This window comes from Phyllostomus discolor, chromosome 7 (assembly GCF_004126475.2).
Source record: "Phyllostomus discolor isolate MPI-MPIP mPhyDis1 chromosome 7, mPhyDis1.pri.v3, whole genome shotgun sequence".
Lineage (NCBI taxonomy): Eukaryota > Metazoa > Chordata > Mammalia > Chiroptera > Phyllostomidae > Phyllostomus > Phyllostomus discolor.
This window is the reverse complement of record NC_040909.2, coordinates 65,695,888-65,722,234: the sequence shown is the minus strand read 5'-3', so window position 1 is coordinate 65,722,234 and position 26,347 is coordinate 65,695,888. Positions and strand designations below refer to the sequence as shown.

The 26,347-nt window shown below is 37.2% G+C and overlaps 1 protein-coding gene across 4 annotated transcripts in view; it reads left to right on the top strand.

Annotated features, from left to right (window-relative positions):
* The window catches only part of FOXP1 (forkhead box P1), a 630,544-nt gene that overhangs the window by 252,025 nt on the left and 352,172 nt on the right, over positions 1–26,347 (top strand). For 3 of the 4 annotated variants that reach the window (XM_036031551.1, XM_036031553.1, XM_036031552.1), the window contains exon 2: positions 379–468. The exons of the other annotated variant lie outside the window; for it this stretch is intronic. The gene's annotated coding sequence lies outside the window, so the exon portion shown is untranslated. The remainder of the gene's footprint in view (positions 1–378; positions 469–26,347) is intronic. 4 annotated transcript variants of the gene reach the window in all.

The following is a 26,347-nucleotide window of genomic DNA, read 5'->3' as shown; positions in this document are numbered from 1 at the left end:
CCTATTAACCTAATGTTGTCCTAAGTGACTGTTTTTGTTTGTTTCCCCATATGAAAAAAAGTCCTCAAAGGGAAACATTTTGCAGATGTGGAAGAGGTGAAAAGAGTGGCAGAAACACTAAAAGGCATCTAAATTGATGAGTTCAAAAATTGTTTTGAGCCATAGAAAAAAGTCTCAATAGGTATATTGCATCAAATGGAGAGTACTTTGAAGGTGACTGAAGTTTAAACATGTAAGAATAAATACACAATGTTTTACAAATAAGTTTTGTTTTTGGGGGTCCCCTCCTGTATTATTACATATACATGTATACATACAATTCTGAAGTGTCACAATTTGCCCTATTCACTTACCCTCTTCTGTTCTTTCTGCTGTCAGCGTCCCTCTGTGTGTTGCAGTCCTGTGGCATTATGGGTGCTTCCAACCAGTGACCTCCAGGTTTTTTATGGCTGTGAGACAAATTAAATGGTAAGAGGTAAACTACACTAATATTGTGCACTACATAAAATTGTCATCTGCATTTGCAGAGGACACAGTAGTGGATATGGGAACCACTAGGAAGGTAAAGGGCTACTCCATTATTAATAATGGATTTCAAAACTGCACTCCATGATAGCTTTATTGCCTTTAAGGGCAGGATCTATAACTTGGATCATATTTGTGGAGAGCTGACCTAATGCAGGTTGGCAAACTGTCTATAAAGGGCCAGATAGTAAGTATTGTCAACATTCTGGGCCGTATACATTCTCTGTTGCAACTAGTCAACTCTGCTGATGTAGCACCAAAGAAGCCATAGACAATATGTAAACAAATGGGCATGACTGTTTCAATAAAACTTTATTTACAAAAACAGACAGTGGGCCATAGTTGGCCCAGAGGCTGTGCTTTGCCGACTCTTGATCAAATGCATCAGAAAGGGACATATGACCTATAAACAGAATACTTTACTAGTTATCAGTCCCTGTGATCTTGAGCAAACCATTTATCAAGAAGAAAGGTGAATTAAAATATACCTTCCCATAGTAGCATGTGGGTACAGCTGTAAGGATGAAACAAGACAGAATGTTTGTGAAACCCCTTACACAGTCGTCCTGGTTCACCTAGTGGAGTGTGCTTTTTCACCTTTCTAATCACACTGAGCTTTTGTGAGCTACAAGAGTATGGGGAGAGCTTTCTTGTTTTCTGAATGCTGTGGTTTGTCTGTACGTTTCTTCTGTCTTACCGTTGATGGGCAGGCTGTTGAAATATTTTTCTAGTACCCACAGGGATGAAGAGTTCAATAGGTAGATTTTGGCAGGCTAAAGATCAAATGCCTATGAGGAGTGATTAAATTTTCTTTAATCATCAGAATTGAAGAGTGTTTTAAGACCTTTCACCTTTAATATAGGCCTTAATAAGTAATGGTGCTTTGCATCTCTACAAGTATGTTTGAATTTTGTAAGTCCTCCATGTCAAAACATTAGAGACAGGCTCAGTAAATACACTTCTCTGGACCAGTTATAAGGATGAAGGAAAGTCATACTTAAACAGCTTAAGAAGCTGTTTGATAATCAGAGTCCCAATTCATTAATTTCTAGTTTTTTTACAAAAATAGTAGTGTGGTCTTCAGATTTCTTTCATATTATTTCATATATTATTTAAGAATTGTTGTCTAGTAACAGAGATGTACTATATTACTTCAAAAAATTGATTGTATATTCCCTCTCATGAAAGATAGTCAAGTTGGGGGGAGAACAGTTGGTGCCTTCTTTCTGCTCTGCCTGCCTATTCAAGTGTAGCTTTATTTTCAAGGTCACATTATGGCTGCTCTTTTCCCAGCCGTTGCCTCTGTATCCTGAAAAGAAGAAAGCAGAAGTGCAAGGGATAAAATGTGGTCCTTCAGCCAAGGCAGGCCCCTCTGAAGAACTTTCCCTCTTAAAGAACATTCCCTGAAGTCTTACTCAGTGACTTACATTCTTTTTTGCCACCCCTAACATGAGGGCATTTGAGAAGCATATCCCTAGACTTGAGAAATTTACTGTCCCAGATAAATTCCAGGTTCTAGTAATAATGAAGAAAAGGGAAATGGTTACTGAGCAACACCTGTGGTTACTCATGCAAAAGCATGATACCACTGTTTCTCACATGTTTAATTTTTATTTATTTTCAGTGAAATGCTGCCTTGTCTTCCAATAACTTGCATGTATAATGTCTTAATTGAATTTTATGTATTAGAATTTTAGCTAATTTACTTCTCGGCAGAGATACGTATCTCAGTAAATATTTTAGGACCATAATATTCTTACTGAAAGTACCATGGCAAATCTGAGAAATAAATTTTTTTTTGTCAGGAGAGCTATCAACCATAATTTAAACTCCTGGATTTTCTATTAGATTTACTGTCCTCTGGATATTAAGCTCTTGTTAAAGTTTGAGTACTAGCATGAGGTTCTAGCACCATGCAGGCTCACACCCAATTCTGTTCTTCCCAGTATGTGCAGGGGAATTTGCTGCTTGCTTGCACTGTCCCTCAAAGACTGGACAGTGCTTTCTGCTCTGCATCTGTGTGATTTGCTGCTTTCTATATCTCTACTGAAACCTTACCTTGGAGGATGGGGGAAAAAAGTGAGTCCGCCCTGTCCAATTTCTCTATTCCATATTGGCCCGTATATTATTCTTGTGAAAATTTCCACCTCATAGAATGAGTAGAATGAGACTTCCCTATGTTTCAAAAGATATTCTCTGCCGTACCGTCATGTGATAAGTGCTCATGAAACATGGTAGTTGGTACATTCACTGACATTTATTGAATGCTTGCTGTATCCATATACAATTAGCAGTATGGTTAAGAGTGACTGCTTTGAAATGAGATCCGCTTAGATTCAAATTCTACCTTTTGTACTTTCTGGTTGAGTGACTCTGGGCAATATACTTGACCTGTCTAGGTCACAGCCTCCTTATCTAGGAAATTGGGATAAAAATAAGAGCTGACTCCTGTGAAGAGTTAGCATAATGATGTTTGTTAAGGGGCTTAGCACAGATCCTGGTAGGCAACAAATGCCAGCATTGTTGGCATTACACTCCTCAGGTGTAATGTGGCAGAATCCCTGTCTTCCAGGAGTTTTCACCATCCTTTGGCTGGTTCATTGATGGTGGTTTTACTGGCAGATGGTGTATGTTTTGGTCTGTTGCTTCTTGCTTGATATTCCCTTTTATTTAAGTAGAGCCTTGGGAGGAGGCCTTGATGCCTGTCTTTAAGGCTACTGTGGCCATGTGTATAGCTGGACAGCCCTGCTAAACAGAACTTTAATCTGTGGGTTTCATTTTGACAATTTCCCCTAAGAGGCGTGTGGTTCTTTTTTTAGTTCTGTGTTGTTGTTTTTTTCATTTATTCAGACAATGGGCCTGCCTAGCAAGCAGAATTCACTAACTGCTTTCAAGACAGTATTGCTGATGATAATCTGAAATTCTATAGGGTTTCACTTGTATAGGCTGATGCTACACAATGCTGATTTCCTGTCTTATCCCAGGTCCTGCCTCTGTGCTGAGTTTACAACGTAGGCCTCATATCCTGGGAATGGCCCTCAAACAGCAGTGCCATCTGCACACAGACTTTCAGGAGTGCCCACTGATGGTCCCCGGTGGCACTGTGTCCCAGAAATTGAGGAGTGGTAGCAACCATATGAATATGGCTCTCTGTTGAGTTTTTGAGCACTGTTGGGTGATGAAAGGTGAAGGCAGACTACCTATTGATAGGAGCCTGCAGCAGTTTACTGGCTGTGATGTATCACAGAGTTGATGAGCTTGGGGGGATTGATCCCCAAACTTTATTAGTACCCATCAAGAATCTCTTAAGGCTAGCAAGATGAAAAGAGTTCTGGCAATATGGTTGCCCAACAATGCAGATGTATTCTACATTTAATACTGTTGAATGGTACATTTAAAAATGTTTGAAGGGGTACATTTTATGTCATGTGGTTTTTTTACCACATTTAAAACATTTTAAGAACAGGTGAATTTAAAAAAGCAAGAGTGTTTAACATACGCTCTGTTTTCATAAGGTTGTGGAGATAGTGGCTTGAAGATCTTGCCTGTTCAAAAGACTGTTGTCAACTTTGAGCTGTTGCTATATGGTTTCCAATATTTTATTTGGATACTGTGTTAATGTTCAGATACAATGAAATCTTTCTTGCCTCTGGACCATCTCCTCTATGCTTGGAAGGATTTCTGTGTGTCTCAGGGATCCTCAGTGCTCAATTTAATATCTACTTCTCAGACAGGTCTCTCCTGAATCCCCACATTAACAGAGATTTCCCTGTTGTCCCTTGTCACTATTTTCCATCCAGCCTTCTTGTTTGTTCCATTTACTGCAGCTCCTGTCACTTTCTGAATATAACTTTCCACCAGGTCATAAGCAAAGGGAAGGAAGGTCTTTTTTGATCTAGAATGGCTACCTCACAGCGAATAGAGCCAGAGCATGGTAGGCATGCTCACAGTCTGTGGGTACATAATATATCTGGGAATTTTCCTATGAATTTGTGGTTGAGAAAATAAGAGAAGAAATAAAACCATTTAATTATAGGAATAAGATACTGCCCTTGGGTTTTCTCCAGAGTTTCCACTATACATTGCACACATCTTGACATTGTGTGTGTCCCATCCAGAATGGGTTATATATCACCTTTCCCATGAAGGCAGAATCCTTTGCCATTTGGGCCTAACATGTACTGTGGGTGGTACAGAGTGATTAAGGATATTGGATTCCTAGCTCAATTCTCAGCACTGTCATTCACTGGCTCTTTGTTCTTGGACAAATTACTTTCTCTGGGCCTCAGTTTACTTATCCAAGGCAGGGGTAATAGCTAATAGTATTACTGCAAGGGTTAAATGAGATGAAATGGGGACAGTGCTTTGCACAGGGTCTGGAACAGAATACCATGCTGTTGACTTAGAGAGATCAGCAAAGTGTATTGGGAGTTAAACTGACAAAACTCATGTTGTACTTTCTTGCAGTCTTCATTTTAAAGTGGTGAGCATTGTGAAGAGCCTTAATTTCCTATTATATTTGTTCATGTTTCACATACTGAAAACTAACAAATACAATATGAAGAAGCAGTGGGGTGATCTGTTTTATATTTGTTGTTGACATGTTGGCCGATGGTTGTTTATGGCTTGTTTCAGATAATATAAGTGATAAACCTCAATGGATGGCTCAGTGTGTGGAGCTTGACCCACATCCACAAAACCTGGAAATGCAGAATTTAGGGTGCTGCAATTTCCTTAAGTCACCTGGCTAGGGATACATTTTGTCCTTAAGTTAATCAGAGCTGGTTTCATCTCCTGCCTCACAAGAGGCCATGTCTTAAATTTCTTGAAAATTCTTATTTTTGAAACATTGTACACTTGATGTTCTGTCCTGATAATTCACATACTATTTTTGAAAGAAAACTCAAGTCTCTGCAGATTGACTGTTTCTTTCATGTGCGTACCGAGGATTGTCTGTCTCTTGTTGCTGTACTGTTTCAGACACATGTGTTTCATGTGCACTGTTCCTTGTCATTTGTTAGGTGAAAGCTGACACAGAGGACAGCTTTGTCTATCTTCACATCCCTTAACTTTTGCTGGTAAAAGATGAAATACATCAAGTCACATACTCTTATTTACATGATTAATGGAATAGCAAGGCTTATTGAAGAAATGCAAAGGGCCACATATTTTATTAATTTATAATTTATACCCTCTCAATTTATAAAAATAAAGCAAATGATTAAGATATAGGCATCATATTTGGTTTCTAATAGCCTTTGTAGTAAATAAAATGCTAAAATTCAGTGAGTTTAGGTTAAATGATACAAATGACTCTGGAAAAAATTTTATTAGACTGATATTCTTCAGAGTGGCAAAGAACTCACCCATTACATCTCTGAAAACATGATACACCCCATCTCCAAATATCTCAGATACTAAAACAAGAATCACAGAAGAGGAAGCAGACCCGTGTGCTGCAAGACTTGAGTGCTACCCATTCAATGGGGAGCTCAGCATCCTGGAAAGGCCCTTATATGCCCTCATCCCCATGCCACTGCCTTAGTATTGGCAAGGGGAGATTGAGCACTTTTTGAGGGCATTTTCTCTCATGGTTTGAAATGTAGTTGCATGTTCATGTGCAGTCTGGCCTCTCAGTGCCAGGTGAGTCTGGTTGAGATGTGCTGGGGTGGAATTTCTCAGTGCCAACTCTGGGTGTTTTCATCAAAAGAGGCCATGCACTGCCTTGGTCTGTATCTGTCCCAAATCAGTCATTAACAGCAACACAAATCCACCTGATATATATTAACTCACAACAACTCTATGAGAGAGGTACAATTCTAAATATTCATTTTGCAGACGAACTGAGGCATAAGTGAGATTAAATGGCTCCCTCAGACTTCTCCACTTATAAAAGTAGAGGTAGGGTTTTGAACCCAGGCACCCTTCCCCTGGTGCCATGGCTCCTAACCACTAAGCCATATGGTCTTCATCATATAAACATTTTCCTTTGGTTTTTGAATTGCAGGTGTCCTGGGAATTTTTTTTATGCTGCATGTTGAACCTTTATACTTTAATGCCATCTAACATGTCCTGTCTGATCTTACTAGATTCTTTCAGATGCTTTGATTCCTTTTTGCTAGTACAAACACAATGGGAATAAAAGCATCTCATGTGATTTAGAATGAAGACAACCCCACTCAATTGACATTCTTCCATCCTTAGTTGGATGTGTCTGTTAAGACATTTTCTCTACATCTTTGAGTCACTTTTCTTTGGTACATTATTCTAATTACCTTCATCTTGGTGGCCCTCATTTTATTTTGTGTTGGCCTCTGACCACCCAGCAATTAATTTGTTCTGCTCAATCACCTGTGTGTAAAAGTGTAACAACCAAAAAGGTCTCCTTCCTAAAGCATCAGTCCTGTACCTGGGGCATACACACACACACACACACACACACACACACTACACACACACTACACACACACACACACACACAAACTATATAAAAGCTAGTGTCAAGGGACCTCAAGTAAGTAATTTTTACTTACAGAGTTTTACGTATCAGTATCTCCTTATTAAACAACAGATCATTTTTAATACCTGTGTTTAAAACACTGAGCCCATCTATTTGTTAGGCCTCTTTAGTTACCTGTGACCAGCTTAGGCACAAAGAGGAGCTACCATTCACTCTTGAACTGTGTGGAGGTTAAGGGTACCAACTCCCTGTGCAGTTGAAAATCCACATACAACTTTTGACTGCCCCCCCCAAATTAAATCATCCCTCACTATTTGTGAGGGATTTGTTCTAAAACCCCTGTGGATAGCAAAATCAGCGGATGCTTAAGTCCCCTATTTAAAATGACAAAGAGAAATGCGTACAGTTGGCCCTCTGTATCTTCACAGCTGTTATAGTATTTGGATCTTCCTGGTTCTGTGATTAATCCAATGAGTGGGAATTACCTATTGCTGAAACACTCTCTGGACCTAGAGCTGAACTGGGGGCAGGTATGAAAGTGTGAACAATTTGGATTGGGTCACTAGAGTCATGAATAGTGTTTATGGTTGGTGCTCTGCCTATAAAAGGCAGTAGAAAGGGAATAACCTGAAACTGGCAGTGCTGGTTTCCGAAGAAGGGGCTGAATTCTAAGAGGGGCGACTGTGCATGTGTATCCTGTAAGGTACCATATTGATGCATAGCTGATGCACAGGATTATAGGGTTGGAAGAAACCTTTAAAAATCACATAGCCCAGCTAACCATGCTTGAGTATCCTCTGAGATTTTCCTCATGAAGCTGTCTGTCTGTACTTGGACATCTCCAATGACATTCACTACCTGGGAGGTGGGCTGTGCCTCAGTATACTTACACATGATTGCCCTCAAGAAGCCAGGAGTTCATTCATTGCTGCACTCCCCCCATCTATCTTTCTGTCCAACCTTTTATATACCAATTAATACTATCTAGGTCCTAAAGCAAGATCTCTGATTTCAATTTATACCTGCAAGGTGGACAGAAAGGTCAGTTATAATACACTGATGGAGAAGTAATGAGAATCCTGGTGGATTGTGTGTGCGTGGTTGGGAGGAGGGAAACTTGAAGGGCTCATGGAAGCAATAAGACCTGGTGGTGACCTGGAAGGATGAACAGGAGTTACCAAGTAACTAAGAGGAAGATGGTCAGATTGGTGGATTCATTATCTCCCTATTAGATTAAGTCCTGTATATAGATTTACATTGAAATCACCTAAGAAAATTGGCTCATAAAAGTCTTAGCTCAGTTGAAATACACGTCTTCTTAGGACATATCAGTGATATTCGTGATAGGAATAGTAAACTGATACTGACTTTTCTACAGGTTAGGCACATGGCATCCTTCAGGTTGTAGAGAGTAAACATCTTGGTCATATGAAACACTGAATGTGATGCTGATCCATTTCCTAAGCAGTCAATGGATATTTCTCATTATTATTATTAGAAGGCATCTATGGTTTTTACCTCATGGATTGTAAAAGCCTTAAAAAAGTTAATTATATCAATAACTAGTTGATTTTTAAATGTTTTTATATTCCCTGCATATAATATATATATATTTTATGTTTACATGTTACTTATATTATAAAAATTAAGACTATTAAAGATAGTAAGATTTAGCAAAGAACTTTAACTCCACATGCTTTTAATGCTTCCCTGAATTAATAATTTTCATGTCCATCATATTTTCTCCTTGGCCCACAATTCATTCCATATTTGGATCTTGGCAAATGATGACTTGGTTAATTAGGCAGTCTGTTAACTCTGATTACTAAGTTATAACATCATTGTAGAAGTATCACTGTGCAATTTGGATTAAAAAGCTCTCCTTATCAAAACAAATTTACATTTATGGAAAAGTATGTTGATGCACTAGGTTAAAACAGTGCATTTCACAAGGAAAATTTAAAAAGGATAAAGAATTATTTCCTCCTGAATTTTTTTATTATGACATTCATCGCATTATTTTTCATTAGGAATATATTTTGAAGCCTGAAATTTTCTTTTAAAGCTTGAAAATTATAGCTGATTTAATCCCTGTATTGCACAAATATGATGGGTGCCTCACATTTTTATTTAAGCATAATTTAGTGTAGCTGCACATGGTTATATTTCATGGTTATATTTCACAGTGGCCTCTGATCTTGGGCTGACTTGTAGGAATGAATCTTGAATGTGTTGGGGAATTAGTGGGTTTACTTTAAGGCTCACTCTTTAAGGCCTTGACAGTTTTTAAATAAAATTGGGCTTTTGTAGTCCCTTCTTTTTCCTGTCTAGTGATTCATCATTACTTAAGGGCAGTTGGGGTATCAAAACCTTGCTTGCTCCATCTCCATCCTTGCTTCCCTTCTTTCTTATCACATGACACTTAGCTTTATGGAAAATGAAGAAACAAGTAAATACAAGGATAATTTTTCAGATCAGAAAACTCTGAAATTTGAGTTAATTTCCCCTCAATATTCTATCAGATATGAATAGCTTTCAAAAGATAGCCTTTCACTCTTCACACCCTCCCTGCTGTGCACGCATACCCTCATGTGTGTTTTCACACATGCACACCCAGGGAAATCAGTAACCGGCACCTAGGAGGCATTTAATTAGTATTTGTTGAAGACTCCTTGGAAAGGTGGAAACATTGACATCTATCTCCCTGGGCTCCTAAGCTGTCCTTAAAACAAGTCCAGTATCCAAGACTCTGCCAGTATTGCAACCATTGGAATAAATGGAGTTGATGAGTTTAGTGTTTTTCGATAACCTCAATGAAGCCTGACCTTCCTGTATTGCTGTGCTCCCAGTTCATGGGAAGTAGCATCTTGTCGATTGATCATATTGGCATAATGATAGGTCAGAAATAGGAGACTTCAGTTTTTTAGCTTTATTGGGTGGTAGCATCTAGTTTATCAACACTGAGTTTTCTAAGTCTAGACAACCATTTTAATGTTGTAGTTAGAGAAGAACTTTGCTTGACTCAGAATGGAAGTTAGGATTTTTTGAATTTTTATGATATTTTCTCTTAATTGGGAACATTTAAAAATAATCCAAGGTGACTCTCCTTATGGAGGGGCTCAGAGTTAGTTGTTCAAAGGTAAAGTGATGTTTTGAGCTCTAATTTGACAGATTTGAATGACAGTAAGACTGAATAATTCAGTTTCCCTACCTCTTCCTTTCTTCTAAAAGAACAAACCAAATAAGGAGTTTTTAAAACACCAAACCATTCTGGATTATATGAATTCTTATAGTCATTTTCAAAAGAGAGTTATACTCTGGGACTTTTATGTGTGAGGTAAACCCATGGGAACATTAATTTAAAAAAAGAAAAAAATGCCCTGGCTCATGTGGCACAGTGGATTGAGTGTAGGCCTGTGAACCAAAAGGTTGCCGGAGTGATTCCGGCAGGGCGTGGGTTGCTGGCCAGGTCCCCAGTTGGGGACTTGTGAGAGGCAACTGATTGATGTATCTCTTGTACATTGATATTTCTATCCCTCTCTTTCTCCCGCTCTTCCCCTCTCTCTAAGAATAAATAAATAAAATCTTTTTTAAAAAAATAAAGAATAGAAAAGGGGTATTTGGTGACCTAAAATAATACATGTATTATAATAACTTGTTGCCAATAGAGTAAGATAATCCCCTTAAAAACAGTTGCCTAAAGAGTGTGATAAGAAGTGAAGTCCACTAGTATTTTTAAGCATCCTATGAGACAGAAAATTCTTACCTCTTAAAAAAGAAAAATTCTTATCAGTGGTTCCCAAGAAGTCTTAATGGCCATATCAGGGAACTTTCTCCAATAAGTGTTTCTTTAATAAATAGGTATGTGGATAGAAGCAAGCAGACTTATTGGAAGGTTGGATACTGCTACTGTGGGGTTTTATTAATTACATTTATTCCTTTAAAATGACCTTGGATGAAAACAATCACCCCTTCTGTGGGCATGGTTAACAGATGTTTACCGTAATTCTTCACTCAGAGAAAAAAAATGCCTCTTCCACCCAACAAAAACAGCCACGTTTTCTTGGCTAAATCTAAACTTTGGCACTTGGGTCTTACTTTATATATCATGGCTGCAGTCACACAACCTTTCCAAGTGTGGGGCTTAGATCACTAACTCCAACATCTGCAGGAGAGCTTTGCTTACAGTGATCTATTATGTGAGTACTTAATTCTTATACTGTTTTTGGCGTTCACTCTTCCTCATTGAAACAGATATCCTATATGCAAGCCTCTCTTTGCTTTTCTTGTGTAAGCATATTATCCCCTCCTTAAATTTTAAAATTTTAAAGCTTTCACCTAGGCCCAGTGGCCATTTTAGTGAGGATTTAATGATAGAACTAATGTCAAGGTTCACTTTCTCAATCTGAGAGTTTGGTTTTTGCTGAGCTCTCTCTGAAATAAAATGCATCTTCTTACCTTGTGTTTTGTGTTTGCAAAGCATCTTTTCTTTCTGCATATTGGGCCTATTTAACTGCCCCCCCCTTCTGTGTGTGTGTGTGTGTGTGTGTGTGTGTGTACACACACACAGAGACATATAAAGTATGTATGTATTTGGCCAATTCCTGTTTTTTACAGGCACTAAGTGATCATGAACCAAAAGGTCATGCCCACACCTGCCATTCATGGTTCTAATAGGTATTTCAGTCAGGAGGCCCCCCCAGTCCCCACCATCAGTACTAAATTTCCTGGCTGGAGAATGCTGCTTGCTCTTCGGCAGTGCAGAAAGGAAATGCCACAACAACACTCTGCTTTTCTTGGGAAGCTCCTCCCTTTGGAATGGAGAACTCTGGGTGGCTCTTCTTATTTTGTGTCCATTGCCAAAGTAAGCAGGGATCTTGCATAACACCAGGATAGGAAAAAGAAGTAATATTAAGGGAAACATGTTTAAGCTGGGGAAAGGCGAGCTAGAACTGAACTGAGGACTGTGGCCCACAAAACTAAAGACATCTTTTTAATTCAGGTGGAAAATCAGGTTTTGATTATTTTGGTATGTTTTATAAAATAAAAAACCAGTTGCTTTTCTGCATCTCTCAATTTCTACAATTGGATCAAAGTTTTTCCTTTGATCCAATTAAAAATACATCTTGAGATTGGGAAACCAAAGCTTATAGGCTTCTTAATTGATAATAGGTGGTAGTTGGCGTAGATCAGTCCTGTGTTTGTTCAATTATTTTCCTATGATACAGTTAAGACTGAGTGATTTCCTTGGAAATCATTTTGTTTTTGATGCTTGCCCTAATTTGAAAACCAAAATTGAAACTATCCAAATATGATTCTTATTTTATCTGACTTTAAGAGAATAGAAGAGAGGTCTAAGAATTAAAATGTACTGAAGATGTCTACTCTAGCTATTTGGCTGATTAGTGGACATATTATTTGTCCTTTTAATTGATTCCAAATAATGTCTGTTGATAGAAACAGAGCAGACACTTTAGTGTTTCAGACTGTTTGTGGGTGGCAGGTTTTGAAAATGTAGCCAGTTTACAAAAAGAAAAAAGAATAGATAAAAAAATGAAAGAAAGAACAAAAAATCCTTAAAGTTTGATTCATTTTCAAGGTTTGAAAATTTCAAAGCTGGGGGAAAATCTAATGAAGTTCTTCTTTCCCCATTAAATACTTGTGCCCTTAAAGTGTAGCTGTGAAGGAGGTGGGACCCAGGGGCACTCTGGGTACTGGCATGTGTCTGCCATGCTGAACTGGGAGGGACTTGGGTGAGCTCACAAAAGCAGTTGATGTAAGTGAATGGTAGCCCCAGGGTGGAGAACCTTGATTGTGCCTGAAACTATTTGTGTGTGCTCTTCTTTCTTGTGTGCACAGAAAGGCCTACTTAAAGCCTATGGAAGAGCTCACCTTTTGAAGAGCTTTGCTTCCCTTGAGCTTTGACACAATAGGTTTGGAAACTACGGCAGTGTGGATCCAATCTGGCATTCACTCTGTTTGATTCAAAAAGTCTAAGACTTAAAAACTTACATTATGAAAAAAACAAAAACAAAACTCCAAACCTACCCCTTATTCCCCCAAAGGGGAAACAAAACTATTTTTAAAGTACAAGATTATTCTTAGATGATGGTTCACTGCTCTTCTCCCCAAAGGCTTTTAAAAATCATTGTCAGTAGTACCTGAGTCATTCCAGTGTCGGAAAAATTAAGTTAAAAACATCAGGGTGTGTGCACACCCAAAAAGGAATTTTGAGTTTGATTTCCTTTCAATACTTAGTGTAAGCTACATTTCATTGTTTTTCCAGTGTTTTTGTCTTTTGGGTTCAGTCAAACTATAAATGGTGGCAGATGACATCTTTGTATTAGTGGGTAGTAGGAAGGGCTCCAAAGAAAATGTCACAGGAGAACTAGAAATCCCAAGTCTTGTTTAGTAATTAAATACTTTAATTTATTGGGTTCTTATTGTGTATCAGCTCCTGTTATAAGCAATACACTACCACTGTCTTACTGAACACTAATAAATACTATGAAGTTGCTACTCTTAATGCCTTCATGTTCCAGATAAGTAAACTGATGATAAAAGAGGTTGACCACAGTGACTTACCTGGAGTTAAAAAAAAGGACCAAAACTGAATAAGGACTGTAGTCTGGTTAATATTAATGTATATTAATATTAATGCCAATTTCCTGGTTTTGATATTGTACAGCAGCTGTGTAAGATGTCATCCTTGAGGGAAACAGGGCCAAGGGTATACATGGGACTCTACTATTTTTGCTACTTCCTGTAAGTCTGTAATTAATTCAAAATTAACTTTTTAAATGGCAGATTGTACACTTGAATCAAAGACTGTTTGCTTGTGAAACCCAGTTTATTCACTGCTTTGATTTCTGAGATCACTTGATGAACACGATGGTCTGTGTCCCGCTGTCTTTCTAGGGTCAGAGTTTCAGGTTGTCCAGACCATATGGCATGGTGTTTTATAACTCAGTATATGTTTAGGATGCCAAATTTTTCCTTGCTTCTCTCCTGTTCTCCTCATTACCATGTACCTCCTCTCCCTCCCCTACCCCAAATTCACCCACTTAATGGAGACAGTAGAGATCATTTATCTTATCTTTAGAATCTCAGTAAATGGTTTGTTGAAAAGAAAGATGGTCTGACACTTTTGATGAGTTTCTTAATGACTTTGTAGTGCCTGTTGTGTGCATGGAGAGGCACGTGGGCATCTAAAAAGAATGGCAGTAGTAACCCCCAAGTTTCCTGCTTTATAGCATGTAAATGTAAGAAATGAAAAATTTACACTCATTCACAAGACTAGTTCTTTGCATAGCAGAAAAATTACTACACTCAAATTCAGAAAATCTGTCTTTTAAAACTATATCTCCTGTTAACTCATAAGATCTCAGTTCCCTCATTTAGGAAGTTATTAAAAGAGAATTATATTCTACCAAAGGCTTCCATAGATAAATAACTTCATGACATTCTGTGTAACACAGAGTCATACTATGTCTTTACTGAGTAAAAGTGATTACTATAAAAGTTGCTTGGTCTTATGACTTGGGAATCAAGGTCTAGGATATATGGGTAGATGTGTTAACTGGTTGCTTAACTCAAAAGTATTTTAAATCTCTTCTGTTTTAAGAAAGATATTTATAGCTACAAGTTTCCCTGTAAACACTGCTTTACCTGAATCTCATAAGTTTTGGTATGTTTTATCTTTATTTTCATTCATCTCAAAGTGTTTTCTAATTGGTTTTGTGGTTTCTTTTTGATTTATTGGTTATTTAGGAATGTGTGGCTTAATTTCCATATGTTTGTGAATTTCTTAAACTTCTTTGTGTTATCTATTTATAATTCCATTCCATTTTAATTAGAACATACACTTTATATTAGTTCAGTAATTTTAGATTTATTGTGGTATGTTTTATGACTCAGCTTACGATCTACCTGTAGACTGTCCCATCTGTGCTTGAGAAGAGTGTATATTATATTGTTGTTAGGTGGAACCTTCTATAGGTGTGTGCTAGATGTCTGCAGATGTGTGCTAGAGATCCGTCAGGTCTTTGGTGGTGTTTTGTGTTTTCCATGTCCTTACTGATTTTTTGCCTAGTTCTGGCCTTTAATTTTAGTGGGGTATTAAGTCTCGAATTATTGTCCTTAAAGTGTCTGTTTGTCTTGTCAGTACTGTTCTTTATTTAATATAATCTTTTTTAACTGTTTAATGGCATAATATTTTTTCTTTTTTTTAAATTTTAATCATTGTTCAAATACAGTTTTCTCCTTTTTACTCCCAATCCAGTTCCCCCTCCCATCCCTCCCCACTTCTCTCCCATTACCACCCTCCCCTTAGTTTATGACCATGTGTCCTTTAAGTTTGTTCCTGTGAACCCTTCCCACTGTCCCCTTAAATTCCCTCTACTCTCTTCTGTGGGCACTGTCAGCCTAGCCTCTATTTCGATGTCTTTGGTTACATTTTGCTTGTTTCTTTGTTTTGTTATTTAGGTTCCTGTTAAAGGTGAGATCATATGGTATTTGTTTTTCACTGCCTGGCTTGTTTCGCTAAGCATAATGTTTTCCAGCTCCATCCACGCTGTTGCAAAGGGTAGGAGCTCCTTCCTTCTTTCTGCTGCATAGAATTCCGTTGTGTAAATGTACCTTAGTTTTTTGATCCATTCATTTACTGATGGGCATCTTGGTTGCTTCCAGCATCTAGCTATTGTAAATTGCGCTGCTATGAACATTGGGATGCATAGGTTCTTTTGACTTGGTGTTTTAGTATTCTTAGGATAGAGTCCCAGCAGTGGAATGGCAGGGTCAAAAGGCAGATCCATTTTTAGTTTTCTGAGGAAGTTCCATACTGCTTTCCATAGTGGTTGTACCAGTCTGCAGTCCCACCAGCAGTGCACTAGGGATCCCTTTTCTCCACAACCTCTCCAACACTTGTTGTTTGTTGCTTTGTTTATGATGGCCATTCTGTCTGGTGTGAAGTTGTATCTCATTGTGGTTTTAATTTGCATCTCTCTGATAGCTAGCGATATTGAACATCGTTTCATGTGTCTTTGGATTTTCTGTATGTCCTCCTTGAAGAAGTGACTGTTCAAGTCCTTTGCCCACTTTTTAATTGGATTCCTTGTCTTCTTAGAGTGCAGTCTTGTAAGTTCTTTATATATTTTGGAGATTAAACCCTTGTCTGAGGTATCATTGGCAACTGTTTTCCCATACAGTTGGTTCTCTTTTAATTTTGATACTGTTTTCTTTAGCTGTGCAGAAGCTTTTAATTTTGATGAAGTCCCATTTGTTTATTCTTTCCTTTATGTCCCTTGCTCTAGGGGACAAGTCAGTAAAAACATTTCTGTGTGAAATATCTGAGATTTTCCTACCTACGTTCTCCGCTAGGACTTTAATGGTGTCACGTTTTATATTTAAGTCTTTTATCCACCTTGAATTTATTTTTGTATATGGTGTAAGTTAGTGCTCAAGTTTCATTTTTTTGCACGTGGCTGTCCAGTTCTCCCACCATTTGTTGAAGAGGTTATTTTTACTCCATTTTATGTTGCTGCCTCCTTTGTCAAATATTAATTGACCATAGAGACTCGGGCTTATTTCTGGGCTCTCTGTTCTGTTCCATTGGTCTATGTGCCTGTTTTTATGCCAGTTCCAGGCTGTTTTGATTACAGTGGCCTTGTAGTATAGTTTAGTGATATTTAATGTAATCTTTATTGTATTTTTCCCATGAATATTTAGTCCCCTTATAATCCCTCCCACCAGCAATCACCATCTGTTGTCCCTATGAGTCCTTTTTCCTTTTTTGCTTGATCCCTCCATACCCTAACCCTCCCCACTAGTAGTCTTCTATCCTCCATCTATGAGTCAGTCTCTATTTTTCTTGTTAGTTCAAGTACTATTAGTTTTTGCTTTATGTATTTTGGGGCTCAGTCTTTTTTAGGTAAAGACTTTCTTGAGGAGACCAAAGAGAGAGAGCACTCTTGTTATGACATCTGCTTGCAGGGCTTCATTCAGTTTTAGGGTTTAAAATAACACACTAATGAAAAAAAATAGCTGTATAATTGGACAATTCTCTGACATTTATAGAGGTATTTAGACCATATTTACATGGGTAAAGAGAAATGAAGGATTGATGGCTTATTTACCCCATGTATTTTATTATTGTAGACAGCCAGTAGAGTCAAACTGAGGGAAAACTAACATTATCTTCAGTGGCAGGTGACTGGGGGGTTTAACTTACCCAGATATAAGTCACTGTTTCCTCTCTACTCTCTGCTTAATCTGTGTAGACATGGACTAACTCAATACAAACATGTTCCATGTGGGAAAAATATGCCTTTATTTTAGCAAATGAGTATGAAATGAAAGTTTCGAGTTGTTCCTAAATCTATGCAGCCCTTTCTCTACCTAGGCCACATGGCACACTGCAGGTGCATCTGTCATATAGGCATTGCTTTTCTCCCAAGTACAGAAAAGTGAAATAAACCAATTTGAGTACAAATAGTATATGCTAGATTTTCTTAGTATCTCTTGAGTGACTTCCTACACATGTTGTGTTAGGATTAGTCAAGAGTTAGAACTGCCTGATTTTTGCACAAATGTACATGTAGCTCCTGCTTAGACAATGATACTGCTTACTGATTGTTTTTGCTAACAATATTATACCCAGACATTTAATTTTTTTCTTTTCAGCAGTACGTTAAATTTCTTGTAGACATATGTCAGTGGGAAAGTAAGGGGTGGGGTAATACACACACACATATACATAAAATGAGAATTCATCACTGAATATATTTTTAAAAGGCATTTGTCTTTCATTTCTTTATTTCTTTAGCCATTTTATTATCCTTAACCACATTTTGGTGTTTATTTGAACAATGAAATAATTTAGCCATGCTTTTAAGTTCACTATGAATGAAATATAGTTTTTCAGATTTTACCTATTAAAGCCATTTTCTTTTTGTTTTGTCATCTCTGTGCATATGCTATAGAATTGATTGTTGATGAAGGAAGCCATTACGTTCTGTATCTTAACTGTCTCCCAGAAAGGAATGATTGTTTTTGTTGTTTTAACATGTGACCTCCCTACCTACTAGGTTTCCCAATAGCTATCAGTTAACTACACTAGCACCATACTGCTGCCAGCACTCCTGGTTCACAAATATGAAGTAAACAGAAAATCTTGCTAATTTGAGCCCAGTAGGAATCTTAACACTGTAGTGAAAAACTAATTTTGACAGCAGACAGACATATCTCAGAAAATTACAGCCAAATTTTTAAATGATCTTAAATAACAAATTGAGAGTAAGAATGATACTTAAGCAAGAGTGAGATACTGACATATGGAAGAATTACAAAGGTGAGAGAAAGAATCTCATGGAATCTTTTTGATTATGTAGCTTTACTTGGGTTGCCACTCTGGCTGATCTAAGTGTGGGAATAATGAACCTTAGAGGACAGGTTTGTGGTTGAAATGCTCTTGATAGATTTTGACAAATTAAACAGTAGTAGAGATGTTTTGAAGTTAGCCATGTCCTTATCATTATTTATGTCAATGAACTAGAAATCAGTGGTCAATTTGCAGTTCTTATAATTTTTATGATACTTCTGTTGTAAATTTAACCGTGTGTGGTGGCATCAACTCAGTGGGATACATTTTATATTGTCAGCTACCCTTTGACATCATAATGGATTTCAGTTGCCAAATCTTTCTTGACAGAATAAGATATAAAAGAGAGCTGTACAGAATGTATGGATCAAGACCAGATCCAAAATGAGAGATTAAAAAGCTCAGATTGCAGTATATGAGAAAATCAGGCCCTGTTGATTTTTGTTTGTTTGTTTTTTCTTATTGTTTGCCTTTAACCCATTCTGCATCGTATTCTAGATATGTGTTTTTTATCTTGACTTAAAGTTAGCCTGTTCTTTGGTGTGTGGCACTTTGCATGATGAGCAGATGTGGACTTGTTGATTTTCCATGTTCTTTAACTGTTAATGCACCAGTGTGTCCTCCTTTTTGCATCGGATCACAGGTTCCATGGTCTTATTTTTTTTTTCATTATGTTTTAGCATCAACTACATTATTTTAAACAAAATACTGATGTTCTCCCTGGGTAATTAAAGATTCTGTTAGAGGGGTATTTTGTAGTTATGATGTTTCTTTACTCCCTCCTTTTTTCTACTTTATTCAAAATGTCTCCTTTATTATTGTCCTTTTTTATAGCACTTAGGCTTTCCCTGCCAATGACTGAAGAGCATTAGTAGACACCCTGCCTTTTTGTACATTTGTTCTTTGAGATTCTCTATTCTGACCTCTAAATTATTTATTTTTAGGCCCTCCCGTCTTTTATGTAACATATTTTTGTAGATTCCACTTTGATCTGTGTCAATGTCTCACCTCCCATTTCTCTTAGGTCATTTGCTCTGCTTGAAAACATTCTATGACTCCACTGGCCAAGCTTTCATCATTTCATTTCATACACCTCCTTTAAATCTCTTCAAAGGAATTTCCTCCTTTGTACTTACTGTGAGCTCAGCAGTAGGACTGAGGTATGAGGTGTTTGACCTAAGGATCTCCAGCCCTGTGGAAGAAACGTTTCCTGGTCCTTCTCCTGTGTAATTTGGTAACATATCTTAAGTGCCTTGTTAGGAGTTCCCATTTGGCAGGGACTCTGCTACTTTATTTTGCCATAGCCTTGTCTTTTCTTGATGTCTAATAAATGTTTAATGGTAATTGAGATGATCAGTTATCAATCCATAGCCAAGAAGAGTTTATTAACCTTTTCTAGGCACAACTGCATTGTCCTTGAGATGAAAGGTTTTTTTTTGTATCATGTACCAGCAATTTTAATCAGATCCATTGGACATGGGTTCCTGCTACTTAATGCTATAAAATAGTTCCACATTATTCATTTCTCATCTGGAAGGTGTATGCTCCTTCTCATTGCTTTAAGGAGTAGCCAATATTTATGTATTTGCAATAAATTCTAATAAATGTAGTTATATAATGTGTTTTGGGGGTCATGAACTTTAACATTTTTATTATAAAGTACAATTATAGAAAACTACTACCAACACACACAAACACCACCCCCCCCACGCACACACACACAAACTGGTTCTATACACTGTGTCCTATTTCTGCACTAAAATGTAGCCACTGTCTACTATTCACTTAAAATTTGGCTAGGATGACTGAGAAACTGGATTTTTAATTCTCTTTAATCTTAATTAATTTATATTGTAATAGTTACATGTGGTTAGTGACCACAGTCCTGGACAACATATATGTGTATGTATATCATTTATTTAAGATGGATATCTTTATAACAACCGTTAAAGTCGAGAAATCAGTATTTGCTAGCCACTCAGAAGCCCCTTGTGTGCCTTATCCCACTTACAGTCCCTTCCAAAAGTAACCAATACTTTTACAGCAATCACTCCATTTTGTTTATTATTTTATTACCTACATGTGTATCCTTAGACACTAGTTTAGTATTGCCCATTTTTTAAGTATGTTTTTTAAGTTCTTAATTTACAAATTTTCTCTTTATTCCATTCTCTTCTCTACACTTCCCTTCTTGGAGAACCTAGCCACTTGAGCTGTAGTTTCCAAGAGCCTGGATTTGGCTGATTGCATTCTTAGCTCATATGCTCCTCTGCCCTCTCTACTTCCACTCTGTTTCATGCACATTGGCAGCTGGATCCAGAGGTTCATATTTGATCCCTTTGGCAAGACTTTTCATTCAGGAGTGACATATTTCCTTATTCTTTCTTTTTGTAATGTGAATAGCCATTAATGCTCACTGCATAAATCCTTTAATTCACTGTGGGTTACAAAATGGTGATATTTCATTTCTACCGTTTTCCAATATTAGTTGGAATACTGTTGTAATTTTCATCTACTCTTTGGTTACTCGTGGATCTTGTCATATAAAAATACAGGATAAATGCATGGTTCTTGCCAAATGTTTACAGATTTAAAAAATAATGAATGAGTTTCATGTCATCCTCTGAAAGCAACAAGTAAATTTTAATATCATTCTGGATCATAAATTTAAATATTAGTTGGTTTCAATCCATGGAACTTCTAATTTTAATTGAAGATAAATGGTCCATCTTTGATCATGGAACATCTTTACATTGACTCCTCTGTCCTGAGATGGTCCTACTGATCTTTGATCGCTTCTTTGCTCACTGCTAGGACAAGATGTTTCAAACTCATGTTTCTTGCCTGAGAACTAAAATTGGCTGCCCTGGCTGGTGTGGCTTAGTAGCTTGAGTGCTGGCCTGCAAAGCAAAGGGTCACCAGTTCGATTCCCAGTCTAGGGCACATGCATGGGTTGTGGGCCAAGTCCCCAGAAGGGGACACACGAGAGGCAACCACACATTGTTGTTTCTCTCCCTTTCTTTCTCCCTCCCCTCCTCTGTTTAAAAATAAGTAAATGAAATCTCTAAAAAAATAAAATTTGCCATTTGTCCAAGAAAACTTTGTTTCTTTTAGTAGAAATGTGTATTTCAAGACAATATTCTTAGTGCTAACAGTGCTCATTTTTACTGGCTTGGTTAATTGTGTCTAGGTCTCAGGAATTCCTACTATTTTCATTTCATATTCAAGATTAGAGGGCTTTTCATTTCATATTCAGGATTATAGGGCTTTCAGTTAGCTTCTTATCTGTTACATATTTATCTCCTTTCTTCCTTGCTGAGAATTGTGGTTTCCAAGAATACTGGGGATGACAGAATTAGAATATCCCATAATTAATAATTTGCTTATTGATCAACCTTGTGTGCACACAACAGTTTCAGAATAACAATACTAATACTACAACCTCCAGTTCTGATTACCAAGAAGAGCTAAACATCTTATTACATAAACTATTCCTAATTTCTACTTTTTTAGTGCTTTACTATGATTGTCTTTGTGGCACATTTAGCCATTTATAGCATACTTTCCTCTGTTAATCCTGTTTTAATCTTAGTTCTATAAATAAGTATAGTAAGTGCTCAAAATCAGTCCTTATGTCAGTATTTCTATTCATTGTATCTAATGCTTATTTTCCATAAATATAGCAGGAAGGGCTATAAGAACTATATTACCTGAATTCTTGTATTTTCATAAAAGTTTGCTGTACACTCTTTATACTTAAAAGGTGAATATTTATCAGATATAAAGTTGTTGGTTCACATTTTTCTTTGAAATATATTGACTATGTTATGTTGTTTTCTTTGGTCTAAAGCCGTAAGTCCAGTAATTTTACTAAAATGCATCTTGGTGTTGGTGATTTTAGGTCAATATACTCAAGTATTAAGTGTCCTCTTTCAACATACAGGCTCAGATTTTTTTTTTTAATTTCAGGAGAGTTTCTTTGAATTACAGTTTTAAGTATTTAGACAGGTCTCTTGCTTTGCTTTTCTTCTTTAGGGACTCCTATTTTTCACAGTTAGATCTTTATCATCAATATTGATACTTGCTTAAACATTTTTATCTTTATTTCTTTTTTTTATCTTTTAGTACTTTTAAAGAATTGTATGTTGTATTTATTCACTCTTGTAACCTGTTAGTGCATTTCTCAATTTGAAATTGATTTTTCCTGTTTTTCAGATTTATTCTTTCTTCCTTTATTTCTATTTTTATAATTCTTTATATCATATTTCCACTGTCTTTTAAATCATTTTAAAATAACGTGTTACAGTTTTTATCTGCTATGTGTTATATTTTTGGTGTATGATTTCTTTAATTCCATGTATAACCAAAAGAAGGATAACAACCAATTTAAAAACAAAAACAATCAGAACAGCCAGAAAATCGAACTGTATGGAAGTTGAAAACCAAGGAGTTAAAGAAGAAACATTCATCCAGACTGGTAGGAAGGGTGGAGACGGAAAGCCAGGGCAGAGAGGACATGGGGCAAGGTGACAGCTAATGGACCAGGCAGATGAGGCAGCGGCTGGCAGACCAGAATGTTCCACATTTGCATGCAGATAAACAGTGAGGAACAAATGGGGAAGGAGACAGATCATGCAACCCAGGATGCCAGCACCAAGAGAAGAAAGTTTCAAAACCTCTGGCTATAAATATCTGTGGGGGTTGTAGTGGCCGCAGAAACTCCCAGTGTCACAGGAGAGTCCATTGGAGGGGCATACAGGGTCATCGAATGTACACAGACCCTGGAATCAGCACCAGAAGGGTATAATTCGCTTGTGGGTAGCAGAGGAAGTGACTGAAAGCTGGCCAAGAACAGAGCAAGCTGCATTGTTCCCTCTCAGACCCCTCACCCACATATAGCACCACAATGCAGCAATATGGGTTGCCCCACCCTGGAGAATAGCTAAAGCTTACAGTGTAACAGGTATGCTGAGATCAAGAAATATGGCCTAAATGAAAGAACAGATCAAAACTCCAGAAGAAGAACTAAGTGATGAGGAGATTGCCAACCTATCAGATGCAGAGCTCAAAACACTGGTAATTAGGGTGATCACAGAAATGATTGAGTACAGATGCAAAATAAAGAAAGAAGTGAAGGCTATACAAAGTGAAGTAAACAAAAACATACAGGGAACCAACAGGGAAGGGAAGGAATCTGGAACTCAAATCAACACTTCAGAACAAAAGGAAGAAATAAACATTCAGCTGGAACAGAATGAGGAAATAATAAGTAAAAAGAGTGAAGAGAGGCTTAAGAACTTATGGGACAACTTTAAACATTCCAATATTCAAATTATAGGGGTGCCAGAAGGAGAAGAGGAAGAGCAAGAAATTGAAAAGTTACTTGAAAAAAATAATGAAAGAAAATTTTCTCAATCTGGCAAAGGAAATAGACCTACAAGTCCAGGTAGCTCAGAGAGTCCCAAGGGAGTTGGACCAAAGGAAGCACACACTAAGGCACATCATAATTACATTACCCAAGATTAAAGGTAAGGAGAGACTCTTAAAAGCAGCAGGAGAAAAGAAGACAGTTACCTACAAAGGAGTTCTCATAAGACTATCAGCTGACTTCTCAAAAGAAACCTTACAGGCAAGAAGGGCTAGAAAAAAGTATTTGAAGTGATGAAAAGCAAGGGCCTAGATCCAAAGTTACTATATCCATCAAAGCTATCATTTAGAATGGAAGGGCAAATAAAGTGCTTCCCAGATAACATAAAGGGTTAATCATCATGAAGCTCTTGTTATATAAAATGATAAAGTGACTTATGTAAGAAAAAGAAGATCAAAACTATGAACAATAAAATGACAACAAGCTCACAACTGCCAACAACTGAACCTAAAAAAAAAAAGCAAAATTGAAAACAAACTAAGCAAACAACTAGAACAGGAACAGAATGGTGATCACATGGAGGGTTAACACAGAGGGGGCGGGGGGAGAATGGGAGAAAAGATACAGGGAATAGGAAGCATAATTGGTAGGTATAGCATAGAGAGGGAGAGGTTAAAAATAGTATGGGAAATGGAGAAGCCAAAGAACTTTCATGTATGACCCATGGACATGAACTAAGAGGGGTGAAGAATGCTGGAGGAAAGTGGAGTACATGGAAGAGAGTGATTAAGCATAGAAAAAAATGGGATAACCATAATGGCACAATAAATAAAATGTATTAAATTTTTTTTCTATTGCCTCTTTTTATATGTAAGTATTTTTTTTTGAACTTTTAATAGGGAGGTTTGATTTAGAAGGTCCTTTTAACTTCATAGAGCTCCATATTCTGGTGTCCTTTCTACTACTGCCCTGTTATTTGAAAATACCTTGACTGTCTTCTTTTGCCCACTTTTGGACTTTCTTTTTCTGTCCTTCCAGTTTTCTCTGCCTTTTTCAATTTTGTTTCTATTTCCAGATGTTTTTCTGGGTGTAAGATTCTGTCCTAGAATGGAGTCCCAGCAGTTTAGTTTTGAGAGGTCATATGTAATCACTACTCCATACTCTTCAGAATTTCTTTTAAAAAGAGATCCTCACACAATGATATGCCTCTTGATATTAGAGAGAGAGAGGAAGGGAAAGAGAGAGAGAAAGAGAAACATTGATGTGAGGGAGAAACATCAATCAGTTGCCTCATGTATGCACCCTGGCCAGCGATCCAACCTTCAGTCTAGGTATGGGTACTGACTGGGGTTTGAACCAGAGAACATTTTGGTGTACAGAATGATGCTCCAACCAACTGAGCCACCCAGCCATGGCTTTTCAGAATTCCTTATTTTGAGGCCTCTGACTGTGTTAGAACAGGAATATTTTCCCCAGGTTCAGCTGCTGTTTTAAATTTGCTTACCACACTTTTTGTTTAGTACTTTTACAGTTTGGAGGGTTCTCTTCCTCATGTCCTTCAATTGCCCTGGTGTTTTCCTCTGCTTCTTTACACATGGAGGCTGCTATTCTGTAGGATGTGTGATCAGTGTTAGCTTTCCCACACTAGCTTGTACTTGGTTGTTTAAGGTAATGTTTGTCATCTACTTCTGTTGTAAATTTGTCCATGGGTTTTTGGTTTTACTCTCAGGTTTTTCTGTATGTTTTTATGTGGGGCATTGAGAAGATTCAGAAACTATGCTTTTACCTCTGTCTAATTTTTAAACATTTATTCATTTAAATTAAAAATTAAATACTTCACCCAGCTTCCATTCACCCCCTTGCTCTGAGTCATCAGTGTATTCTATCTATGAGCTTTTTTATTTTTGTCATTGTTGTTGTTGTTTCAGATTACACATGTAAGAGAGACCATACAATAGTTGCATTTCTCAGTCTGACATATTTTACTTTGAGTTCCATTTGTGTTGTTACAAATGGCAAGATTTTATTTTTATGGCTGAATAATATTCCATTGTATATATGTACTGCAGTTTCTTTGTTCATTCACTGATGGACAGTTGGTTGCTTCAATGTCTTGGCTATTGTAAATAATGCAGCATATGTCTTTTCAAATGAGTGTTTTCATTTTCTTGAGCTAAGTAACTAGAAGTGGAATTGGTGGATCATGTGGTAGTTTTATGTTTATTTTTTGAGAATCTCCATTATTGTTTTTCATACTGGACACACCACACCACTTTCCACTCCCACCAAGAATGCACAAGAGTTCCTTTTTCTCCACATCCTCAGCAACACTAGCGATTTCTTCTTCTTGTTTTTTAGTATTAGCCATTCTAAAATGTGTGAGATGATACCTCATTGTGGTTTTAATTTGCATTTCTCTAGTGATTAAAGATGTAGAGCATCTTTTTATGTGCCTTTGGTCATCTGTATGTCTTCTTTGGAAAAATGTCTATTTAAATTTTCTACCCATTTTTAATTAAATTTTTGGTTTTGTTGCCTTTGCTTTTGGTGTTAGGTTCAAAAACCCATCACCAAGACCTATGTCAAGGAACTTACCACGTATAGTTCCTTCCTAGGA